The sequence below is a fragment of the Acinonyx jubatus genome, chromosome C1, assembly GCF_027475565.1.
Source record: "Acinonyx jubatus isolate Ajub_Pintada_27869175 chromosome C1, VMU_Ajub_asm_v1.0, whole genome shotgun sequence".
In the NCBI taxonomy this organism is placed as follows: Eukaryota; Metazoa; Chordata; class Mammalia; order Carnivora; family Felidae; genus Acinonyx; species Acinonyx jubatus.
In genome coordinates, this window is record NC_069381.1 from 138167828 (window position 1) to 138182767 (window position 14940).

At 36.6% G+C, this 14940-nt stretch overlaps 1 long non-coding RNA gene across 1 annotated transcript in view; it reads left to right on the plus strand.

Annotated features, from left to right (window-relative positions):
• Positions 1-14940, plus strand: part of LOC128314031 (uncharacterized) — a 215043-nt gene that overhangs the window by 66166 nt on the left and 133937 nt on the right. The window lies entirely within an intron of this gene.

The following is a 14940-nucleotide window of genomic DNA, read 5'->3' on the forward strand; positions in this document are numbered from 1 at the left end:
GACACTTTATCAAAGCACATAGACAGAGGGTTGTTCTTAACCATATATAAAACGGAGCAACCTCACAAATCGTGCTTTAATATTGCACTGTGGAAACACCAAGGTTAAAAGGTAAATCTGTGGTGTAACCATATTGATTAATTGATGTAAGAAAGGTCAGGCTAATCTTTATCTTGCTTGAAAGACTTTAGCTCTATATGGCAGGTTTGTTGAAATGGTTCCTGTGTAAAAAGATAGGGGGGAAAAAGTGGAGTCTTCTTGCAGAGAAAGTGGGGGAAATCTCATCAAATGATCACTTAGTGAAAGGTTAGTGAAAGGAGTCCTGATGCAAAAGAAATGGGGAGATCTCTTCGAGCAATCACTCAGAAGGTTAAAGCACTAAAACTGGGACTGGAGGGTGAGTTATGTAGATTCCCCTATGTTTTTAATAGGCTTTGTTGGAAATACCTTCACCACTGAAACAATCATAGGAGAAGCAAAGACAGTGACTTTAGATAAGAGTCTTAGCCCTGCCCCAAAAAGACCAGAAAAAAGAGCTTCATATGCTTTTTTTTCAATAAGACTGAAATCTCCTGAAGTAGAAGACCTGACTTCTCTGCCCCTCTGGTCCTGCCTTGTTTAAAAACAGACACATAATTTGTCCCATAAGATGGCTTCTGTATATCCAGAGCACGGGAAGAGGGAATTATCCCTTCCATGCAAAGATGCACAGACATGTAAAGAGCAGCTTGTTCAAACCTATTTTTGGAACAAGAGAGATAATGGGGTTTGAGAATTAAAATTTAAGAACAAGAGAGATAATGGGGTTTGAGAATTAAAATACAAATGAGGGAGGTCTAGGGGCTAAATCTGTAAGTGGGGTTGGAGAAAAAGAAATCTAGGGACCAGGAGGACAGGCTGCTGACCCTGAATTAAGCACTGTTGGATGAGAAGCAGGGCCTAAGCCAGGGAGGTGAGGAAGGGATGGAAGTGGGAGTGACTGTTGGAAAATTTTTCTCATTATGCTCATACCTGAAATGAACCTGAATAGGGTAGGCTATGATGTAGTCACAGGCACACACAGAAACTTGAGAGGCTTACTATAATAAAAATTTATTTTTGGCTTGTGCAAAGTCCATGTAGCTGGGTGATAACTCTTGCATCTTACAGCTACAGCATTTGGACCATGTGATCTCATCCCATCAGTGAGATGCCTAGAAGATCCATTAGATGTTTTGAAAAAGAGATTTGGAAGTAGGCTACCATTATCTTATATCCAATTGTCCTGGGTGCAGTCACAAAGCCTTGAACTAGCCGCAAAGGAGACTGGGAAATAGACCATAAAAGTTACTTGTCTAGGTAAACCTAGGTGTTTAGGTTTTCATAAAGAAAAATTTCCAAAGACTGCATTGTTAAATATAGGATGTTTAGAGAACTTCATTGCTATTCTTTCTGACACTGAGGGCAGATGATTGGACTCATTTTTCTGTAAGTTCTATTCTTTATATAATTATATACTTCTACAACTGTATAAGCTTTTTCTTTGCAGGGAAAAAATGAAAAGTAAGCTATATGTTGGAATTATTTTCTTACCAAACTACTTTAATTATCCTTTTATTTATTGGCCATGGCTACTTCCTACAGTAGGTAGTGAAACTTTTATGTTAAGGAAGCACACACATACAAAAAAGGATGGAATAAGAAATTAAATTTATTTTATTTACAAATTTACCCATTGTGTAGCCTAGGTCAATATTATTAATAATAAACACTTGAAGGCATAAATCATAATTTGGTATTAATCCATATGTAAAATATAAGATCTAACCTTAACATAGTCATTGAAGGGAATTCTGATAGGTTGTGTGTTACACATTATGCATTTTTGTGTTATTGGCTTCCATATATGTTAATAGATGGTAATTATATGCTTTTCATTTGGACAGCGCTTATCCAAAAACGATTTAATATTCGCACATCTAATGGGTCACACGTGGCTATTGATCATTTGGATCAGAGTTCAATTTGAACTGCTGCTGGTTAGATTAGAAATTGTAATCATGGAAAAAGATAAATTATAAGGTCTCTGCAGATCAGTTGTATTTTTAGATTAGATGGGCTTTTAGACATGAAACAGCAAGTTGAGGAGGTTAGGGAAGATCTATAGTGTTGTCATTAATGTGAGTTTTCTAAGAAATACATTCAGAGATCTTCTGTACCCTTTCCACCATTTTGTCAGGAATGTGAAATTTATAGGGAATGACATATCATGATAATAAAGATGGTGACAAACATCCATAAATTATTTGTGAATTATAACTTTAAGGACTAAAGGCAAAAGAAGGATATTTATTTTGTAAAGTATACATTTTGATGTAGTAAATCAAATATGCTATTAAAGTCACGCAGTTTTTAATATATAGAGATTTGGTCTGTATTAGAGGACATCTAAGTGAAGATTAAACTAGTTGAAACAGATCTCTGGTGACTTCAGTATTAAAAGGATTTTTATCTTTGCTTTAAAAAAACTCTTTTTCTTTGGGTCTAATTATAAAAGAAATGCATTCTCATTTAGAACATTTGGAAAATTAAGAAAAACTATTCAAGCAAACAAAAAACATTCACCATCCAACAACCCAGACATATTACTGTTAACATCTTGAAGTATCTTATTTATTACTTGCCTTTGATTTTTTTATGAAATATTTCAAATATATAAAAATACAGAAAATGATATAACCAAACAACACACATCCACCACTGAGACTTAAATATCTTAACTTTTTGCTATATTGACTTCAGATCTCTTATTAAAAAATAAATAGGGAGGGAGGTAGGTGGGAAGAGGGATGGGTTAAATGGGTGATGGGTATTAAGGAGGGCACTTATGATGAGCACTGGGTATTGTATGTAAGTGATGAATCACTAAATCCTACACCTGCAAGTAACATTACACTGTATGTTAACTAACTGGAATTTAAATAAAAACTTGGAAGAAAAATAAACCAAAACCAAAAATAAAATATTACAGACCTATATAGATACATACTCTATTTATTTCTCCTTCCTCCCTTTTCTAGAATTAATTATTATTGTGAAATTTCCATTTTGCAATTTTCATGTATATCATCCATAAACAATATGTATAGTTGTTTATGTTTACATATTTACATAAACAACATTTAGAATTGTTCTATATTTACAAAGTATATAAATGTTATTGTCATCATCATTGTCATCATCATCATTTCATAACAGTGAACACTTATTAAACATTTACTGTCAGGCACTACTCTAAAGCATATTGTACATATTAACCTTAGAAGGCAGGTGCTACTATTAATTTTACAAATAAGGAAATTAAGTCACAAAGAAGTTAATTAACATGCCCAAGGTCATACCCCTGCTCTTTTTTAACTTGCTTTTCTCATGCAACAAAGTGTTTTGAGATGTATTCATGTAGATGTGTAGTTCATTCATTTTAATTGCTGTGTAGTATTCCATTCTATGCATGTCGTAGTTGACCTGTTCCCCTACTGATAGACAGAACTTTGAATATTCTTTAAGTATCCCTTGTTCATATTTGTGGAACATTTTCTAGGGGAGTTACTTAGAAGTTGAAGTCCTAGGTTATACATTATGCACATTTTAAATTCTGTATGATTATGGAGAATTTCATATATTGATCTTACAGCTATCTCATTGCTTTGCTAAACTTTGTTATCAATTTAATTATGTGTATTCTCTGCTATGCTGACAATTATATATTCTGTGAATAGTAACAGTATTTTTTCTTCCATTGCAATTTTATATATTTTATTTTTTTCTTCTCTTATTGTATTGGCAAAGGTACCCAGTTCAATTTGAAGGAGGGATGGTGACAGAATCCCTGGCTATTTCCTAATTATAAAGGCAGTGCGCTATTAAGTGTGTGTTTGTTGCTGGCTTGCAATAAGTATACCTTATCAGATTGAAGAAGCTTCCTCTATTTCTTGCTTGCTATAGATTTGTTAGGTCTCATTGAGTATTTTTCTGAACCTTTCAAGAGTTTGGTTTTTCTCTTTTAATCTGTTAACGTGGAAAGTTACATTAGTACAATTTCTAAAGTTTATTAATCCATGTATTCCTGGAACAGTATTTAGTCATGATATTTTAATTTTTATGACATTGCTGGTATTGTTTTCTAATATTACATTCAGAGGTTTTACATTTATATTAAAAAATATTTGTATATAATTTTACTTTCTTGAATTATCTTATATACATTGCTGGTATCAAGATTTTTAGCTATATGGAATGAGCTGGGAACTTTGCCTTTTTCCCCTTATTTTTTGGAATAGTTTGCATAATATTAAAATTACATATTACTTGAAGTTGTGGTAGAACTTGTCTATAAAACTACTAGAGCAAGCTTTTAGGGGAGATAGTAGTGGAGATTTTTAATTACTGATTATACCTGTTAAATGGTTATAAGGCTGTTAAGTTTCTCTATTTATTACTGAGCTAGCAGTAGTAAGTTATAGTTTTCTAGTCAATTTTCTAGTTTGTCTGAATTTTCAATTTTTTTAAGAGAAAAATTTTCATACCTTCACTTTGCAATTTGAAACATCTTTATCTGTTATTATCCTCCTTCTTTTATTCCTGACATTGATGTATCTTTTCTCTTTTATTTATTTATATATTTATTTTAGAGGGAAAGAGAGATCACATGAGCAGGGGAGAGGGGCAGAGGGAGAGGAGAGAGAATCTTTTTTTAAAACAATTATCTTTAAAAATTTAAATCCAAGTTAGTTAACATGTAGTGTAATAATAATTTCAGGAATAGAATTTAGTGATTCATCACTCACATATAACACCCAGTGCTCATCCCAACAAGTGTCCTCCTTTATAAATGCCCGTCACCCCATTAGCCCTTCCCCCAACCCAGCACCCTACCAGCAACCCTCAGTTTTTCCTCTGTATTTAAGAGTCTCTTATGGTTTGTCTCCTGCTCTGGTTTTATATTATTTTTTTCTTCCCTTTTGTTTATCTGTTTTGTATCTTGTATTCCATATATGAGTGAAATCATATGATATTTGTCTTTCTCTGACTGACTTGTTTCGCTTAGCATAGTACACTCTAGTTCCATCCACATTTTTTCAAATGGCAAGATTTCATTCTTTTTGATCACCTAGTAATATTCCGTTGTGTATATATATACATCACATCTTCTTTATCCATTCATCAGTTGGTGGACATTTGGACTCCTTCCATACTTGAACTATTGTTGATAGTGCTTCTGTAAACATTGGAGTGCCTGTGCCCCTATGAATCAGCACTCCTTTATCCTTTGGATAAATACCTAGTAGTGCAATTGCTGGATCATAGGATGGTTCTATTTTTAATATTTTGAGGAACCTCCATACTGTTTTCCAGAGTGGCTGCACCAGTTTGCATTTCCATCAGTGGTGCAAAAAGGTTCCTCTTTCTCTGCACCAACGTCTGTTGTTGTCTGAGTTGTTAGTTTTAGCCAATCTGACAGGTATGAGGTGGTATCTCATTGTGGTTTTGATTTGTATTTCCCCGATGATGAGTGAAATTGAGCATCTTTTCATGTGTCTGTTAGCCGTCTGGATGTCTTCTTGGGAAAGTGTCTATTCATGTCTTCTGCCCATTTCTTCACTGGATTATTTGGTTTTTGGATGTTGAGTTTGATAAGTTCTTTATAGATTTTGGATACTAACCCTTTATCTGGTATTTCATTTGCAAATATCTTTTTTCATTCCATGAGTTGCCTTTTAGTTTTGTTGATTGTTTCCTTTCCTGTGCAGAAGATTTTTATCTTCATGAGGTCCCAGTAGTTCATTTTAATGAACTTTTAATTCCCTTGCTTCCAGAGACATGTCAAGTAAGAAGTTGCTGCAACAGGGGTCAGAGAGGTTGCTGCCTGTTTTCTCCTCTGGGATTTTGATGGCTTCCTGTCTTATGTTTAGGTCTTTTATCCATTTTGAGTTTATTTTTGTGTATTGTGCAAGAAAGTGGTCCAGGCTCATTATTCTGCATGTCACTGTCCAGTTTTCCCAACACCATTTGTTGAAGAAACTGTCTTTTTTCCATTGGATATTTTTTCCTGTTTTGTCAAAGATTAGCTGGCCATATGTTCGTGGGTCAATTTCTGGTAACTGGGTTCTCTGTTCTGTTCCATTGATCTATGTGTCTGTTTTTGTGCCAGTACCATACTGTCTTGATGATTACAGCTTTGTAGTACAGCTTAAAGTCTGGAGTTGTGATGCCTCTAGCTTTGGATTTGTTGTTCAACATTTTTTTGGCTATTCAGGGTCTTTTATGGTTCCATACAAATTTTAGAATTGTTTGTTTTAGTTTTGTGAAGAATGCTGATGTCATTTTGATAGGGACTGCATTGAATATATAGACTGCTTTGGGTAGTATTGACATTTTAACAATATTTGTTCTTCTAATCCATGAACATGGAATGTTTTTCCATTTTTTTTGTGACTTCCTCAATTTCTTTCATAAGCTTTTCAGTGTATAGATTTTTCACCTCTTTGGTTAGGTTTATTCCTAATAATAATTTATTTATTTTTGGTGCAATTGTAAATGGGATTGATTCCTTGATTTCTCTTTCTGCTGCTTCATTGTTGGGGTATAGAAATGCAACTGACTTCTGTACATTGATTTTATATCCTGTGACTTTGCTTAATTCATGTGTCAGTTCTAGCAGGTTTTTGGTGGAGTCTTTTGGGTTTTCCACATAGAGCAGAAAATCAGCAAGGAAACAGTGGCTCTGAATGACACACTGGACCAGATGGACTTAACAGATATATTCAGAGCATTTCATCCTAAAGCAGCAGAATACACATTCTTCTCAAGTGCACATGGAACATTCTCCAGAATAGATCACATACTGGGTCACAAATCAGCCCTCAACAAATACAAAAAAGATGGAGATCACACCTTGCATATTTTCAGAACACAATGCTATGAAACTTGAAATCAACCACAAGAAAAAATTTGGGAAGACCGTGAATACTTGGAGATTAAAGATAATCCTCTAAAATAATGAATAGGTTAACCAATAAAGTAAAGAGGAAATTTAAAAGTACATGGAAGCCATTGAAAATGAAAACATGACAGCCCCAAACCTCTGGTATGCAGCAAAGGCAGTCATAAGAGGGAAGTATATAGCAATCCCAGCCTTCCTCAAGAAGGAAGAAAGGTCTCAAATACACAACCTAACCTTACACCAAAAGAGCTGGAAAAAGAATAGCAAATAAAGTCCAAAATCAGCAGGAGAAGGGAAATAATAAAGATTACAGCAAAAATCAATGATATTGACATCAAAACCAAACAAAACAAAACAACCGGTGGAACAGATCAATGAAACCAGGAACTGGTTCTTTGAAAGAATTAACAAAATTGATAAACCCCTATCCATATTGATCAAAAGGAAAAAAGAAAGGACCCAAATAAATAAAATCACGAATGAAAGAGGAGAGAAACACAAACAATATTAAAGGAATATTATGAGCAACTATATGCTAACAAATTGGGCAATCTGGAAGAAATGGGAAAATTCCTAGAAACATATAAACTACCAAAACTGAAACAGGAAGAAATAGAAAATTTGAGCAGACCAGTAAAGAAATTGAATCAGTAATCAAAAATCTCCCAACAAACTAGCGTCCAGGGCTGGATGGCTTTCCAGGGGAATTCTATCAAGCATTTAAAGAGTTAATTAACACCTATTCTTTTGAAACTGTTCCAAAAAATAGAAATGGAAGGAAAACTTCCAAACTCATTTTACAAGCCAGCATTATCTTAATTCCAAAACCAGACAGAGACCCCACTAAAAAGGAGAACTACAGACCAATTTCCCTGATGAACATGGAAACAAAAATTCTCAACAGATACTAGCAAACTGTAGCCAACAATACATTAAAAGAATTATTCACCACGATCAAGTGGGATTTATTCCTGGGATGCAGGGCTGGTTCAATATCCACAAATCAATCAATGTGATACATCACATTAATAAAAGAAAGGATAACCACATGATCCTTTCAATAGATGCTGAAAAAGCATTTGACGAAATACAGCATCCTTTCTTGATAAAAACCCTCAAGAGAGTAGGGATAGAAGGATCATACCTCAAGATCATAAAGGCCATATATGAAAGACCTGCTGCTAACATCATCCTCAATGGGGTAAACTGAAAGCTTTCCCCATAAGGTCGGGAACACAACAAGGATGTTTACTCTGACTACTGTTATTGCACATAGTGTTGGAAGTCCTAGCCTCAGCAATCAGACAACACAAAGAAATAAAAGGCATCCAAATTGGCAAGGAGGAAGTCAAACTTTCACTTTTCACAGATGAGAGAGAGGATCTTAAGCAGGCTGTGGAGCCCCATCCAGGACTTGATCCCACAACCCTAGGATTATGACTTAAGCTGAAACCAAGAGTTGGACACTCAACTGACTGAGCCACCCAGGTGCCCCTCTACTTTATTCTTAATTAATCTTGCCAAAGGACTGACAATTTTGTTCGTGGATATGACAACCCCCAGAGAACCTATTTGTATGATTAAAAACCTCCTTACGGGCACCTGGGTGGCTAAGTTGCTTAAGCATCTGACTTTGACTCAGGTCATGATCTCATGGTTTATTGGTTCAAGCCCCACATTAAGGTCTCTGCTATCAGTGCAGAGCCCACTTGGGATCCTCTGTCTCCCTCTCTTTCTACCCCTCTGCCCTCCCCCCCACTGCCAATAAACATTAAAAAAAAACCCAAAAACCTCCTGAGATTTGGTGAGCTGAGGCTTGACTTTAGCCTCCAAAAGGGTTATAACCTTTGTCCATTCACGTTTTTTAGGAAGCTCACAAACCAAGGATCCCTGGAATGAAGGAGAAGCTAGATAGTATAAACATCATAAACAGTGTGGTAGATCTCCCAACCCATATTCTCTTCTGTAATCTGACCTCCCCCATCAAGGGAACACTCTTTCGTGTGGAGAGGGAATTTATTTCTTGAGTCCCTTGAATCTGAGTGGGCTCTGTGACTGCTTTGACCAATAGAATATGGCAGTAATGTCCCTGTACCAGTTCCAGGTATAGCTCTTAACTGGCCTACATGCTTGTTTCTTGCCTCTTGGAAGCCAGCCACCATGTAAGAAATGTGACTATCCTGAGACTGCTATGAGAGAGAGAGAAAGGCCAACAAGCACCAAGGTGCCAGGCCTGTGAATGAGAAAGCCATTGTGGATGGCCAACCAAGTCTAGCTTTTAGATGCCTCCAACTCTAGTCATATCTGACTATAATGCATGGGAGACTCTAAGCAAGAATTACCCACTGGAGCCTATTCAAACTACAGAAATTTGAGTCATGATAATTATTTGTTCTTTTAAGCTTCTAAATTTAGAGTTGATATGTAGCCATAGATACCTAGAACAAATAGCTATTGTGAAAATCCTCTCCCTCAGCCTTCTTCTAATGAAAACTCCCATCTTTAACAGGATAAATATACTTAAGACAAACAGAGATGCCCAGATCATTAAGAGATTATTGGATGCCAGCTCTGAGGTGACACTATTCACTAAAGTTCCCAGAATGTCACTGTGATACCCACCCTCAAAGTAGGGTCATATGGACATTGGGTGATAAATAGAGGGTTGACCCAAGTCCATTTAACAGTGGGCCCAGTGAGTCTGAAATTACCCCATAGATGTTTTCTGAGTTTCTTTTGTATCGTATGTCAGTGTTGTATTATTTAAAGCTGATAAATCAAGTAATAGATGTAAATATATAATGCTATAAAACTATATTACTTAAAGGTATAAAAATTGTAATAATGTAACTAAGATCAAAGGGAAAAGAAGGTAGTTACCAGGAAACAGAATGATAGGAGTTTCTTCATCATTTATAGTAGTAAGTAATTATTTATTAAAGAAATAGAAGACTAGTTATATGTTGTTAGATTAAAATTAAAAGGTAATACTCATGTACTGCTTACCTGGTTCTGTTCTAAGTGGTTTACAACTACTAATTCATTTAATCTTCACAATGATCCTTTGATGTAGGTATTATTACTTATGCTATTTTATAGATGAGGAGACTGAGTCAGGGAAAGGTTAAATATAACTAGCCCAAAGCAAGGATGTAAATAGTTATAATGGTAGCCATTGTAAGAATCCAAAAACAGACAACAAATCTAGTTGACAGTCATAGTCTCCAGACTTACTCTTCCTTTCCTGATAATTTGGAGCTGATATCCTAGGCACACTGCACAGGTTCTTGTTCATTTCTTATGGGAGGGCATGCTTCTCTGTGCATTTTCAGACTGCCTTGTGTTGTGGGTGGGGTATTACTTTGCGCTAATGTGTGGGAGTTCTGATGTCCATTTTGGGAGAGGAGACAGAAGTCGCGGCTCCTTTAATGTGGAGGTCAGAAAAACAAAGTGATGGTGACATCGAATGATATTGAGTTTGTGGCCACACTTTCATTACTGTCCTGTCTAAAGAAAGGAATTTTTCCCTTTCCTCTCAAGAGTTTTTAAAAGCTTTATAGTTACAGTGAAGTAAACTCTTTGCTCCACACCCTTGACACTAAAACAGTAAAGAATAATATGCTCAGGTACTAATCCTGGGATAATCTTGTAACTGTCTCTCTAATTGAAGTAAGAAGGTTATTAAACCTGGGAAACATGTCATGGATAACAAAACATTCTTGGCTTTGCAGTTCATAGGATGAGTTGGTACCAATTATAGCTCCACCCCCCCACCCTCTAATAACATTCAATATAATGGAAGCCAAGGAACCTACCAACCCAATATGCTTTTTCAACACATTCACTCAGCAAGTAGACTTAATTTCAAGTTCATTTTTACATGGATCATTTACAGTGTTAATTTGTGAGTTTGCACCGTGATTGCTTTTTTCTCTTTGGCATCACAGTTATTGGTTACAAAGTGAGTTAATTAATTTTGTCATTTAATTGTTGCTGTACTTCTCTCTCTTTTTTTTTTCCCTAAAGCAGTGCTTATTATTTTGTCATCACTTGCTAGACTAGATCAGGTCCTTCTCTTTGATTTTTTTAAAGATCTCTGTGCATACAGCTGCTTTGGCAAGTCAAGAATCAAACTGACAGCCCATTGGAAAGGCACACCCTGTCACAAGTCTAAAGAGGCACAGAGTGACAGTTCCCAGGCTCAAGTTCAAGGTTTGCCTCTCAGTCTTCTTTGGCTGGCTAGGATCTTGGCTGTTGTAGGGTGCTGATACCAGACAGCAGAGGGCCTAAGTAACAAAAACAAGGCCCAGTGAGGTAATTGGGCCTGAAAGAATGTTTGCCTATCCCACAGACTTCTCTGCAACAGGCAGCCAAATTTAATATATCCTATGAGAGCCTGGGCATACACACTGTTTGCTTTCTCCTAGTTGATTTCTGAAAGTTCTGTTGTTGTTGTTGTTGTTGTTGTTATTTTTGCTGTAGACTTCTCTGGAAGAATGGCATGGAAGTCATCTTTTTTTTTTTCTCTTGTGTTATAACTTATGGCTCATCAAGGCAGGAAACATCTAGAAATTAAAACTCAGTGAGAGCTGAAGAAGTGAAAGTGCTACTGGGTATCTTTTTTTTTTTTTTAATTTACATCCAAGTTAGTTAGCATATAATGCAATAGTGATTTCACGAGTAGAATCTAGTGATTCATCCCCTACATATAACACCCAGTGCTCATCCCAACAAGTGCCCTCCTTAATGCCCCTTTCCCATTTAACCCATCCCTCCATGCACAACCCCTCCAACAACCCTCAATTTGTTCTCTATATTTAAGAGTCCCTTATGTTTCCCCCCATCCCTGTTTTTATATTATTTTTGCTTCCCTTCTCTTCTGTTCATTTGTTTTGTATCTTAAATTCCACATGAGTGAAGTCATATGATACTTGTCTTTCTCTGACTAATTTCATTCAACATAATACACTTTAGTTCCATCCATACTGTTGCAAATAGCAAGATTTCATTCTTTTTGATTACTAATACTCCATTGTACATTATACACCACATCTTCTTTATCCATTCATCTGCTGATGGACATTTGGGCTCTTTCCATACCTTGGCTATTGTCGATAGTGCTGCTATAGACATTGGGGTGCATGTGCCCCTTTGAAACTGCACACCTGTATCCTTTGTCCTTTCTATAAATACCTAGTAGTGCAATTGCTGGATTGTAGGGTAGTTATATTTTAATTTTTTGAGGACCTTCCATACTGCTTTCCAGAGTGGCTGGAAGCTAGATAGTAGCATTTTGCATTCCCACCAGCAATGCAAAAGAGATCCTCTTTCTCGGCATTCTCACCAATATCTGTTGTTGCCTGAGTTGTTAATGTTAGCCATTCTGACAGGTGTGAGGTGGTATCTCATTGTGGCTTTGATTTGTATTTCCCAGATGATGAGTGACATTGAGTATTTCTTCATGTGTCTGTTGGCCATCTGGATGTCTTCTTTGGAGAAGTGTCCATTCATGTCTTTTGCCCGTTTCTTCACTGGATTATTTGTTTTTTGGGTGTTGAGTTTGATAAGTTCTTTATAGATTTTGGATACTAGCCCTTTATCTGATATGTCATTTGTAAATATCTTCTCCATTTCTGTTGGTTGCCTTTTATTTTTGCTGATTGTTTCCTTTGCTGTGCAGAAGCTTTTTATCTTGATGAGGTCCTAGGAGTCCACTTTTGCTTTTGTTTTCCTTGCCTCTGGATATGTGTTGAGTAAGAAGTTGCTGTGGGAGAGGTCAGAGAGGTTTTTTTCCTCCTTCCTCCTTGAGGATTTTGATGGCTTCCTGTCTAAAATTTAGGTCTTTCATCCATTTTGAGTTTATTTTTGTGTATGGTGTAAGAAAGTGGTCCAGACGGTTCATTCTTCTACATGTCACTGTCCAGTTTTCCCAACTCCATTTGCTGAAGAGACTGTTTTTATTCCGTTGGATATTCTTTCCTGCTTTGTCAAAGATTAGTTGGCCATATGTTTGTGAGTCCATTTCTGGGTTCTCTGTTCTGTTTCATTGATCTATGTGTCTGTTTTTGTGGTAGTGCCACACTGCCTTGATGATTACAGCTGTGTAGTACATCTTGAAGTCAGGAATTGTGATGCCTCCAAATTTGATTTTCTTTTGCATTTGCTTTGGCTATTTGGGTTCTTTTCTGGTTCCATAAAAATTTTAGGATTGTTTGTTCTAGCTCTGTGAAGAATGCTGATGCTATTTTGATAGGGATTGCATTGAATATGTCGATTGCTTTCGGTAGTATCAACATTTTAACAATATTTGTTCTTCCAATCCATGAGCATGGCATATTTTTCCATTTTTTGTGTGTGTCTTCTTCAGTTTCTTTCATAAGCTCTCTATCGTTTTCAGAGTATACATTTTTCACCTATTTGGTTAGATTTATTACTGGGTATTGTATGGTTTTTGGTGCAGTTGTAAATGGGATCGATTCCTTGATTTCTCTTTCTGCTGCTTCATTATTGATGTACTACTGGGTATCTTTGAGGGATTATTCACAGTCCCTGTTTTCAGCTGCTGTTATTGGTGCACCTGCAGCTAAATGAGAAAGGCAGACATCAAACTTTGGTTTAGATTCTTCAAATTGGAGTTAGTGGGGGCATAATCTACTCAAAGATGAGAATATCAGATCTCAAAAATAAAGGATAAAAATGATTTTTCAGAGGTATTAGTCTGGGTACAGAACAATGTTATGGGGCACGTGGGTGGCTCAATTGGTGGAGGGTCTGACTCTTGATTTTGGCTCAGGTCATGATCCCAGGGTCATGGGATCAAGCCTCATGTCAGGCTCTGCACTGAGCATGAAGCCTGTTTAAGATTCTCTCTCTCTCTCTCTCTCTCTCTCTGTCCCCCTCTGCCCCCTCCCTGCTTATACTCTCTCTCTCTCTCTCTCTCTCTCCGAAAAAAAAAAGTCTCTCTCTGTCCCCCTCTGCCCCTCTCCCTGCTTATACTCTCTCTCTCTCTCTCTCCAAAAAAAAAAAAAAAAAAAGTTACGTTTACCTGTAGCAAGGGGCAGGTCACATGGAATTGATTGTCTTTATCCTCCCCTTAAACCCCATTTAGTGGAGGAGGTGGTTTAGAGTTTAATACATTTCCAGAAAGACAGGTTATAGTCCATTTGGACTGCTATAGCAAAATACCACAGACTAGGTAGCTTATAAACAACTGAAATTTATTTTTCATAGTTCCAGAGGCTGGGAAGTTGAAGATCAAGTCTCTGGCATATTTGGTATCTGGTGAGAACTTTCTTCTTAGATGTCTGTCTTTTTCACGTAACCTCACATGGCAGAAGGATGAAGATCTCCCTGGGGTCTCTTCCAGTAGGGCACTAATTCCATTCATGAGGGCTCTGCATAGTACCTAATACCATCACTTTGGAGGATAGGACTTTAACATATGAATTTTGGGGTGACATAAATGTTCAGTCCATTGCAACAGGTTTCCTGGGTCACCCAGGGTTTTTTTCTTTATTTTTTGTAAGTTAAGGTATATTTTTACCCATCAAAATATATGATGGATCAGAATCCAGGACTGGATCTTACATGGTAAGGAATATGAAGCCCAGGGAGGATTAGAATCTGATTTTTTAAAAAAGGAGAGGAGCCTGTAATACTGGAAATCATGGTTTCCTAATTTTGTTGATGACAAAATTTATGGCAGAAAAAAGAGGATATTTGCCACATACATGGCTGCTGACCTGCAGAATGGTGACGGAAAGTTTGGGGAATCATCCTGGCAATTAGATGTCTACGCAGAAAGGTAGCTGCATAGACTTGTCCTTTCCTTAATCTGGAACTCTTGGTAGCAATTTATTCAACAGCTATTTTCTTTACTTCTTCCTTGCCACGGTAAGTTTATTTGGTTTAGCGGTCAGATAGCCATGGTCACCAGGAGAGTCCAGGCCCCATCCAAA